The 12,002-nt window shown below is 40.9% G+C and overlaps 1 protein-coding gene across 7 annotated transcripts in view; it reads right to left on the bottom strand.

The window, feature by feature from the left end:
* Ppp2r2b (protein phosphatase 2 regulatory subunit Bbeta) overlaps positions 1-12,002 on the bottom strand; it is a 508,455-nt gene that overhangs the window by 236,690 nt on the left and 259,763 nt on the right. The window lies entirely within an intron of this gene.

Genomic DNA, 12,002 nt, shown 5'->3' with positions numbered 1-12,002 from the left:
GAAGTTCCCTGAGATGAATTTAAACACTTAATCTATGACAATATGAAGGAGTAGCAAAATAGGAATATAACAGAGGTAGGGAAGGGTCAAGCAGCTATCAAGGTATTCCTTGGTATGTCTCCTTTAGAAGGCAATTTATCAATATTATCTAGAAACTTACTTGTTCAAATCATTGAACTTGGCAATTGTGTCTTTAGAAACTTAGTCTAAAAAAAACTAAAGATGTGACTTAGTGAATATCATTAATAACATACACTTATGATAAAAACTTACTTATACTTACAATAAAAACTAGAAATCTAAACTTCCAGAATAGCTGGTAAAATTATGGCACAATTATAGAATGTTATAGAAAAACATTCACAGTATTATATGTGGGGCTGAAACAAACCTAATATATGATTTTTACATATAACTCCAGTGTTCTTCTATTTAGACATCTCTCTCCCCACCCCCCTGCACCCCTCCAACCTGGAGGGAAGTACATAAAAATGTTTAGGATGATTACATCTGGAGCTAGAGTTAAATTCATGTTGTTTCTTTCCAGGATTTTTCTACAGTCCAAATATTCACCAGAGAGCATACACTTTGTTCCATTATACTGTCTTTTATTTTCTCTACAGAGTATTTAACAAGATTTATATTTATGTATATTCATGCTTATATTTATTTAATGTATATCTTCTTAGTAGAATGAAAGCTAAGCTACATAAGATCATGATCTGTGTCCGATTTTTTAATTGTGTACCTGATTTTTATTTTGAGCACAGTGCCTAATATATGATATTTTCAAAATGACTGTTGAGGGAACAAAGGGAGGGCCACTATTTGGAAGAGCTATGGCAGTGTGTGGGGATTTTAATGAGCTATCAAACATTCTGTTACCTCTCTAACCTCAACCATAATGCTATTTCTCTTGCTTGCTTTTGTCTCCTGACATCAGAGAAGACTCCATACTCCAAAAAGGGGACCCTTTGTACCCCTCCTCCCCACCTGCCAGCATCTCTCCAAGGCTCCGAACTATTCCTGGTCAGCGAAGCTTCCCTGTAGGAGTCACTGCAGTCACTTGCTTGGAAGATCAACATTTGGGGGGACTTTTTAAAGAAGGAGGGTCAGCAGACTTTGGGCCAAGGCTACAATCTGATTTTGTAAATAGAATTTTACTAGAACACAACCATGCCTTTATACTATAGTGAAAGAATTCAGTGGTTGGGACAAAGAAAGCCTAGAACATTTATTTGGCCCTTTTCAGAAAAAGCTTACTGACCACTATTATAGAATATCCATGTACTTTTTACAAAATGGAGATACTACTGGCTTATTTGTAAGACAATATGGAATCCAAAGCATATATCCAAGAGTTTTTTCTACAATAAAATATACCTAAATTTGTCCTTAAGAACGTACAAGTTTGTGTCGTACCTACCTGCTTTCAAATTCTGGATCTGTTGACACTTGGCAGATTACACAAATTCTCTAAGCCTTAGTGTCATCATCAATAGAGGGCAAATCTATTTCTTCCTTCCCTGGTTTCCTTAAAAATGTATAATAAATGCTATTTGACAGGCACTGTGCTGATGGGTAAACAGTGGTGAATAAAACCCGACAGCATCACCCAACTATGTTTCAGATGTAAATACTTTTTAGGGTTGTTGTGAGGAATACACACACATACACACACTCATGTATATACACACACATAAACATAACATGCAGTATATCACCTAGATAATGTACAGGGTACTGAAATCACTTCCTGCTGTACTGTGAGCACTCAGTAGACAGTGGCTCATCCCCCTGTCATCAGTTACAGTGGAAACTCAACACATTTGGATGTAGCTGACTTGGGATGACCAGTGTCTGTCACTCCCTCTGTAAAGTGGGCCAGTGACATGCTTTATAAATAAAGGTAATTCAGTGGGCTGCTCTCCAGTCATACTTTGGCTTCTTCTGGCTGAGCAGCATTTTACAGGCAGTCAGGTGAGTTTGCTCCTGAATGTCTTTGTGCTGGTTATACTTCTTCTCAAATTATCATTAAAAGTGATAGGAAAAGAAACGTCTGAAAAGAGGGTGATTATTCTGTATAAAAAGTAAGGTGAATACTATCAAAAGATGAAAAATAACTGCCAAATTAAATGTAGTAGACATAAATTTGGGAACCAGTCACAAAAATCTGCAGTAGTGCGTAATGAGTCTGTACTCTCATTCACTCTCAAGTAAACCAAAATTGGACACAGTCTTTGTAATTTTGGGCGTGGTTTGTACAAGAGAAATATGACCCTTGGTCATCTGGTCCACACTTACAGACTTTGATTCTGCATTAGGCCTTTCATCAAAATGAGTGAACACTGTTTAAAATCGGTACATCACAACCAATGGCTCCTAGCTTCACTTTTTATATTCACTGTCAATCATCAGTCCCAAATGCATGAGATAAGAGAGAATTATTTTGTATTTGTTTAAATATCAACATATTTACATATGAGAATTTATATATATTTATTTAATTCTCAACAACATGTTGTCTTGCCCTCTGCTGTGTTTTTGTAGGTTAGAGAATACTCAGCAAGATGGTGTGGCCTGTCCAAGTCCACAGAGCTATACTGCCAGAGGTAGAATCTAGGTAGTCTCTGATTCCCTACCTCATGGCAATACAGTATTAAACACAGCACAGTCTCACACAGCCAGGCTTGTATGGAGAACTACTTGTGAGGACAGAGCATCATCTGCCTAAATACAACGGCTGATTAAAAAAAAAAAAATCCACCATGTTTAAATGTTTTAAAATGTATTACAGTAACAGACACATTGCCATTAATTCTCCCTCAAAGTACTCATCCTTGCTCCAAACATACTTATCGCATTATTTTTGCTACGTTACAATGCAGTTCTAGAAGGCCTCTTTCAGAAGCATCTTTAGGAAATGGGATAAAACACAGTGAATGCTGCTGCCAAGTGCCATCCAGTGGAAGGGCAGGCTCCTAAAAACATTTGCTGTGTCCTCATCTCCTTCCTTAAGTGGCTCTGGCACTTGGCACCATGCAACTTCTGGCTCTTCCCAAAAGTAAAAACGAGCATGAAGGTAAATGTTTTGAACTGATTAAGGACATCAAGGCAGCCATGACAGTGCAAATCAAGAGGACTCCCAGAAGATGTGGGAGACTGAGACTTGTGCTCATCAGCACTTCCTCCACAGCATTTCACAAAAGAAGTTTTGTTTTGAACTGGTGAACTTCATTTCTTACTCTGTAACTGTGGAGAATATTGGGGGCTTCCTGATTTCTGAACGAGCTGGGTTTGTGCGGCATTTTTCACCCCCTTCATGCAGGGGAGAAGTTCTACTGTGCCTGTCAGATCATGTCGTCAGCAGCTTAGCCTCACCAATTGGCACTTGCTCTTCCCTGTCAGTGCAGCAAGATGAGCAGCACCCTGCTCACCAGATGGTTATTTGTTCCACCAGCCACCTTTGCTGCATGCCCGATTCATTCCAGCCCAGGGCTGTCTCCAGAACTCATGCTGCAAGCTCCTGCCAACAACTTTGCCAAATGGCTCCTCTCAAAGTCATGGGCTGCCCAGACAGACTGGCTCCTCCATCTGCAGCAGCTTTTGGCAAAGAGACATTTCCCTTTCTGGCTCTGCCTCTTGGCTGCACCAGAGCCTTCTTGCCAGAAGGATGATCTGACCCTTCGGTAAGTACAGCCAGACCTGGACTTCTGGGGCCATTTAGAGCCTTGTTCCTGTGGTCCCCAGTCCTACATCCAAGCACAATGTCAGAGCACACCAAAGACATGTCGGTGATCACAAATACAGACAAGAAGCATCCTAAAAACTTAGAGCCAGAAATACCTGCAGAAAGCATGCTCCCCACCCCACCTTCAACCTCATTATGAGTAGATTAGGAAACTGAAGCCCAGAGAGTGAAAGTGACTGATTACAGTGGCAGGGCTGGGAATCCTACCCAGAGCTTTTGACACGCATTTCACGTCACTGCTTATGACACTACATCACATTTCAGTTTCCAGTAGTTCATCCTCAAATTCTTCACAAAAATCGGATCCTTTATATTAGTATTGATTCAAAGGAGTGTTTTTAAGGAAAACAAATCGTCTTTTTCTCCCCCATGTCAATATCATGGCTTTTGTTCACATAGTAAATTAAGATGGTCCACTGAAGTATTTAAGAGTATGGGGTGTGTGGCCATCTTCACTATGTTGATTCTTCCTACCCAGGGGCAGGGGATGGCTTTCCATTTTCTTATGTCCTCTTCAATCTCTTTTTTCAGAGTGCTGTAGTTTTCAGTGTAGAGGTCTTTTGCTTCTTTTGTTAGATTGATTCCTAGATACTTCATTTTCTTTTGGATGCTACTGTGAAAGGAATTATTTCCCTAATTTCTCTCTCAGTGAGTCTGTTATTTGTGTACAAGAAGGCTATTGATTTTTGGGTGTTGACCTTGTATCCAGCTACTCTGCTAAAAGTGTCAATTAAGTCTAGAAGTCTTTTGGTGGAGTTTTGGGGTCTTCAATGTACAGTATCATGATGTGGTTTTTCTATGCAATGGAATATTACTCAGCCATAAAGAATGAGAAATTAGATTCATTCACAGGAAAATGGATACAGATTGAGGATATACTCCTAAGTGAAATAAATAAGTCACACATGAATAAATACTGAATAGTTTCTCTGGTGTGAATAAACTATAATAGTACATAAGATCCTAATGAGATAGTTAACAATGCGAAATAGGAAGAAAGGGGTTAAAGGTGTGGGGAAAGTGGGAAGGGTGGGGGAAAGCTAAGAAGGAAAAAGAAAAAAATATGAGAAAATGAAAAAATGGAAATGAAGTGTTTGTAAAGGGGGAAGGGAGGAGGGACAAAGGGAGGTCAAGAACAAGGGGAAAAAATGAGAACCAAGACCTGTCATGCAAAGGTAAAAGATCCCAATAATGAATGTGACTGTACTGTATATCTAAAATGTACCAATAAACTCATGAGGAAAAAAAAAGACTATGGGGTGTAGAGTCTGACTCTGTGACTTGTTTTACTTCCCGTTGTGTAATAATCTCATTCTGCTTCAACTTTTCATTTAAACAGGGATAAGAATTGTATCAGCCTACAGAATTGTGAGGATTAAATAAGAAAATTATATCCTCATCACCCAGAAAGCCCTTCCCAGCGGCCAGCAAGCATTCTCACTTATTAACACTTGAATTCACAACCATTTTGGAAGACACGGCACTGTACATATATAAACAGGTATGCCAGGTATTCTCATTTTCTACACTAGGAAATTCACATCCTACAGGCTAAGTGACAGATCCAAGGTAACACAGAGATCAATTGGAGGGCCAGAGATTTCTTGTTGTTCAATCAAGAAATAGGAATTAGTGTCTCAGCTTTAAAGATCATAAAATCAGAAAAAAAGAATGTTATATATGGGTAATCTCCATAGCATCTTATGTAATATAAAAGTTGGAGACAACTTTCAATCTAGTCACAAGAAAATTACTAATAAGCTATGGGTACAGTCACACCATGGAGTACTGCAAAGCCGTTAAATAGCACAGGGCTCCTGATGTAGAAGAATTATCAAATGGGAGATAAAACAAAGTACAAATAAAATAGGCAGTGTGCATTCATTTATGCAAGCAACCCTCCCACCACAACGCATACCCAGCTTTCTCACAGGGACCATAAACTCTATACATTCTTTTGCCCCTTCCCTAGAGATCCTCCAGCTTTTTTACATTTGTTGTAAGCAATCAAGTCTTTTTTTTTCTAAAGCACTGAAATGAGTCCGTCCTCTTTCCATTGTCCAAAATCTCCCTTTCCAAAGAAACCAGTGAACACAAATAGTTTTTGTGGATGTCACGCGTGCCTATCCTATCATCATTACTCCTACCTCTTTTCAGGTTGAAGTTGGGTAGCATGAGAATTCAAGGGCTCCTGGACAAAGCTCTTAGCAGCATTATAAAAACAATGTATGGCTTTCAGTGGGGTAATTACTGCTGAAGTCGGCTTTCTGCCAGATTCTAGAGTTCTACTGCAAAGTTAAAAGGTAGAAATTTGGTGGTAAAGATGATAAGGTAGATGAAAGCAAACTCATCATCTTAGAAATAGGGTTTAGGGAGGTAAGCTAAAGAGCAGCTCAGGCCAAAGGGAGGCCTCGGACACCTCCACATTTATGAGCAAAAGGATATTTACCATAAATGCCTGCCTCTGTACCAATGCTTTTGCTGGGGTCCAGGCAATCAACACTAGAAAATGGGTATTAAGGTGGCCCAGTGGGTCCATTTCGATTCCTCCTGGGAACTGCATTGTTAATGTCTTAGGGTGAGGGTGAGGGACACTGAAAATGCTGCTTAAAACACTTCAGCTAGTTCTTATCTGTTGACTGCTCAATTCCATAAATACTTCCCTTATTAAGAAGGGGAGACAATCTATGAGATAAATCAGCTGAGGATTCTGGCTGGGTGAGGGAATTCAGCTGCCTCCAGCAGGATGCTGGTCCAAAGATATGCACTGCATGCTGGGAAAGGATGGATCTTGTGGATCCGGAGGCACTGACTGGGCATCAAGGGCGGGGGTCTGTGGAGGGTGGATCTCAACCCGCATTCTTCCTCAAGAGAACCCTAACTAGTCAGCAGGCAGGGCAGAGAGAAGATGCCTGGACTGCAAGCTTACAAATAAGTATTTTTGTTACAAATAAGTTTTTTTTGTTTTTTGTTTTTTTTTGCAATACAAGTGTTTTTGTTATACTTTGTTTGGTTCTCTGTACCATAGAACCCCTATTCTGAAAAAGATGCAGCTAACTTAAACACTCTCAGAGTGATCACGCAAACACAGAAGAAACCCTTAGGAAAATGCCTATTACGTATTGTAGTTGTGATACCTCAGTTCTCTTTCCTTAGCTAAGTGTTTAAATTGGACCCTTAGTTTCTTCCTAAATGCAAATGTCAGAGTCTAGGAATGTCAGTCTACAGCTGTGCTCTTTTCATTGAGCATTACCAATATTTTGACAGGACTGGCCTAATATTATTCACCCCAGGTTCATTGGTACGTTTCTGACCAACTCTCATAAAGGGCTTGGGGTTGCCCCTTGAGACCAGGATGCTAATAATGAATACTTGCTAGTGATTTTCAATGCACTCTGGTTATTATATTGAGTACCAGAACATTTCCCATCCCCAGAAAGGTCATTTACAATAGTAAAAGGCTGCTTCTTCCCACTTTCCATTTCAGGTTTTTCTGAAAGCTCAAATACTCATCCATATGCATTGGCAATACCATTCTGATCTGGCATTTGCATACAAATATCAAAGCAACTTAAGGAACTAGAGACAGCTCTCCATCACAGGATAACACCTCCCTTTATTTTTCCAATGCCTTCCCAGCATCTTCATAGTAAAATACATTTTTATGCATCTTTCCAGATTTATTTATTATCCCTTTCCTCTTTCTTGTGATTGTGTGGGATAGGGAGGGGGCAGGGACCTTTACTTCCTCACTTTTCTCCCTGCAGCATTTCATAGATCACTCAGATCTGAAGTTTGGAAACCCTCTAAGCTCAACTCATCAGAGATTGGACTTTTATTTTCCCACCCTGCTGAGAAGAGACCATATATCATTATTCGAATAATCCCAGTATTTGATTAATTGTGGTTAGCGAGACACCTAGTCCATGAAGTACTTTTTGCTGCAATGTCTTTATATCAAGCCAAGATGAGTTTCATTTTAATTTTTCACTCACTGCTTCAAGGTATGACTTGGAAAGACAAGGCACATGAAAGCAAACTCATCTTCTTAGTAATGGGGGTTGAAGGCAGTAGGCTAGAGAGCAGCTCTGGCTGAAAGGGAGGTCTCACATACCTTCACATTTACAGGCCTGGAGAGTGGGTTTCCAGGTGACCCAGGGGGATCATTTCAGTCCAGCCTAGGAATGGTGAGGGTGAGGGACACTAAAAACCTGTTTTTAAAAAACTCCAGTTAGTTCTCATATCTTGATTGCTCAATTCTATAAACATTTCCTTTTTTTTTTTCTTATTGGGATATTTTGTTTTTGAGCATCAAACCCAGATATTCAACAGCTTACTTAAGAGTCTCATGAAAACTAGACATTTTACAAGTAATTTTCAAAACTTGTTTTCCCGAAAATTCCCTTCATGCATTCGTTCTCATAGAAAACTTCTGGAAGTTGTCCAGGACACTCCCTTCTCCACAGATACCTCATCTAACACACCAGGTAAGTCTGTCGCAGTCTTTCTCTACAATGTGTTTAAAATCCAGCTGATTCTCTCCACTCTTTTGCTGCCATCATCCCAAGTACAGCCGTCACTTCCCAGTTAACCGTAGGCTTCCATCCCCACTCATTTCATACCTGGCCCTCTGGCCTTGCCCTGCACAGAAGTCAGACAGCTTCTGAAAAAATAAAACCCGATCATGTTTCCCCCGACTGAAATCCTTAATGGCTTTCGATCCATCTTTGGAGAAAATCCAAGTTCCTTATGGCTATCCATAGCTAGTGGATGATACATGAGAAGTCTGTGATGGGTCTGAATGACCTCTGCCCTATCGCCAATAGCCTTTCCCGGTCAGACCACCCAAATCTACATCCAATCTAAGGAAACCCTGCATTCTTGCTATGCAACTTTGGCTGAAGTAACAACAGCTATAGTGCGGCACAGGCATTTATTGAGGGTTGGCTTAGCATTAGGCACTGTTATGAGTGCTTTCTCTGCATAAACAATTTTTTTCTGTGGTATAGGTTCTATTGCTCTTCCCATTTCGCAGTCAAGAAAACTGAGCACAGTGCTTAAAAACTACATTTATGAGATTATTCTGTCTGCATACCCATAAGAAAGTAGAAGATTAATCTAGAAACCCCACAGACTACCGTAACACAGAGAGGTTTTTAAAACCCTCTTTGGTTCTAAAAGAAACCTAAGAACACAGAAAGAAATCCACATAGAGATCAGAAGATTTGAGAGATGAACCCTTGGATTGGAAGTTTTGAGTTGCACATCTAAAAATGCCAATCAAAACATTATGTTGACTCTACTTTTGTGCTTATTCCAAATCCACCTGCTACCCATCCTCATATATAATCTCATATACACGTTCAAATGATGTCTGCAAAGAATGTCTACCCCAGGTGCATGCCTTGCTTGCACACAAAGATAAAACCATTGTCATCTTCCAATACCAGGAGCTGCCACCTAAAGGAAAATGAGGCAGTGCAGAATTTTCCAGTGAAAACCATGGGTTTCTAACAGTCTTGAGTTTGAAGATTAGCTTCTCCACTAAATGTGTGACCTTGGCAAATTAGTAACATCTCTGGGTCTCAATTTGGCTACCTTTTTTTTTTTTATTTAAAAGTGGAAACTACTTAGCAGGGTCTGGATATATTGATATACATATAAAGAACTCAACACAGGGCATGGAACACAAATGATGCCCATAGATAGTAACTTTAAAAAAGGAGGAAACAGGAAACTGTAGGGCAGGGCAGTAATTTTAATGCCCAGAATTTAGAAAACAGTCAGAGAAAATGTCTTGATTTCTTTAGCAAATGCACATCAAACATGTGTGCGTGCGTGTGTGTGTGTGTGTGTGTGTGTGTGTAAAAGTGTCCTTTAGAATTTGCATTGCTCTTAGCTGGATGAACTAGCCTACAGCTACCACTTACAATGCAAATTGAGCTTAGAGTCCTTCACACTAACTACACTGCAAAACCCTTACAGCTTTAAATAGAATACTGCAGTGTGGAATGATCTGAGCAAAGGGAAGAAAAATGTACAAATAAATATGGAGACTTTTCTTTGGAGAAAAGGAAAACCCTGATATATCTGAGAAGCAGAAAGAAAATGAAGAAATATTAAAGGAAATAGAAAAGTATGAAAGGACCTAGAGGTTAATTCCTCAATATGCAGGTTTAAGTTAGGAAGCGGGAAGAGAACTTTTGGAGAGGCAAATTTTAACAGAATACTTGGATCTGGCACTTTCTAAGGGCTCTCAGGTGTGCTAAATCCCTCCTCAGGTGTCTCTAGGAAGGGGTGGGGCTTTTCCCTGTCTGGCCAGCACGAGGTTTGAATGTTCCCTGGAACGAACAGGTCAAGCCACAGAGAGCTTCTTGCTCTGACCAGCTTTTGGTATTTACATGGTCTTAGTTCCAGTTTTTCTTTCCTTGCCTTTAATGAACTAGGGAAGGGAGGGTGGAAAGCTGAACGGTTGACTTCCACATGTAAGAAAAATTCTAGCTCTTTGCTACAAACTCATTTTTGGATACATGAATTCAGATATTGCATCCAGAATCGGGATTTCTAAAAAATGCCAAAAAATAAGGATAAATCCAATAAATAAGGATAAATAAGGATAAATCCAGGACCTTGAAAGCAATAAGAAATGTTATTTTTAACTGACTTCTTCATTCTATAAATGACACTCATACATATGGCCTCACTTTGGCCATCTTCTGAGCTCAGTAAGTTTCCTTTGCCTGTATAATGTAATATAAAAGAAAGTGTGATGGCAGCCCTATTTCTTTGTAGTTACGAGCAGAAATGTTCCCTCCAAATCTCATAGACCCAAAGCCAACTTCTCTGATGGGTGCTGGGCTTAGGGACAGAGTCACACGCTAGCTGGCCACTGATTCGGTGACAAAGCACAAAGACTAAGGAAGAACATCTTACAGCCACATTGCACCATGCAAGTATAGTGCTCATCACGGGGGAGGATAGGGCTGTCTGTCCACCTTCTCCAAGCTCCTGGAGGCTAGAGCTTACAACTCTGCTTACTCTAACACCGGGTATATATTGGGCTTGACGTGTTCCAAGGATGATGATGGATGGAAAATGGACATTCAGTAGCACTAGGGATTCTCATTGTCTAAAACTTCCAACGACATTTATAGAAGATGCCACCTTACCCCCTCTCCGATTGGGTGTGTGTGTCTTTTTATTTCCTCCAGAAGGTGAGCTTTTACTCCTCTCATTACATTTCTCTTAGTAATCTTTTGGTTTGACTAAATATTACAGAAATTTTAGTATTCAAGAATATCAATAATTTTAAGTTAATATATTCTGCAACATTTTTTCTAAAGCATTATCACACACACTTTCTTACATGGATTTTACTGTATGCCAATGCAACACTTTATACTACTGGCTAAAGATAAAGGCCTGCAGGTAGAAAATGAAGCAAAAACGCAAAAGTTTTGTCACTTAAATAAAATGTCTCCCCTCTGTATTCACACACAAAAGGCAGAATGAGATCCACCTGCTGACTGACTTTCCCCGCCTGCCTGCACAGCGCTCCAGCTAATGTCAGAACAAGCTGATGAGAGAGAGAGAGAGAGAGAGAGAGAGAGAGAGAGAGGACAATTTCACCTCTCTGCAGAGCTCAGCTTGCTGAAAGAGAGGAGAGAGAGAGAGAGAGAGAGAGAGAGAGAGAGAGAGAGGACAATTTCACCTCTTGGCAGAGCTCAGCTTGCTGAACCCTCTTGCTTTCTGCTGGCTGTTGATTCAGCAGAAACTACTGGTGCAGAATTCATAATGGTGATTTTTAAAGGCCCCACCGATCGCCTTGCTCGCCCCACGTGTCAGCCTCCTTGCTCGCCGGTAGAACACTGTTTCACCAGCCACCGTTTTATTCTTGCCAATGCACTTCCAAGGGGAGAGGGGCTCGCCCTGCGGCAAGGGGCCTTTTGGGGTTTTGATTGTCTGAGCAGGTAACCAGAGATGAATGGGCAGGAAACGAAACCTTGCCCTCCCTGCAGCCACGGAGAGACACATCTTTCCGCTCAGGGAGGGGTTACCAAGGTCCCCCGGGGGGCCTCCCTCCTCATCTCCCTCCAGGACCCTCGAAAGCCCTGGGCGCCAGGGAGGGTCCTCTGCCTCGGCGGGGTCATCTTCCCGGCTGGGAGCCGCGCCCTGAAAAGCCTAATCCCCAAGGGCCATTTTAACTCTCCCAGGCGCCGGGTCCACCTGCTGCTGAGCGCAGGGCTGGCCG

Source organism: Fukomys damarensis, unplaced genomic scaffold (assembly GCF_012274545.1).
Source record: "Fukomys damarensis isolate Sample0158 unplaced genomic scaffold, DMR_v1.0_HiC HiC_scaffold_3, whole genome shotgun sequence".
Lineage (NCBI taxonomy): Eukaryota > Metazoa > Chordata > Mammalia > Rodentia > Bathyergidae > Fukomys > Fukomys damarensis.
The sequence above is the reverse complement of the archived record's forward strand: the minus strand, read 5'-3'. Positions and strand labels throughout refer to the sequence as shown.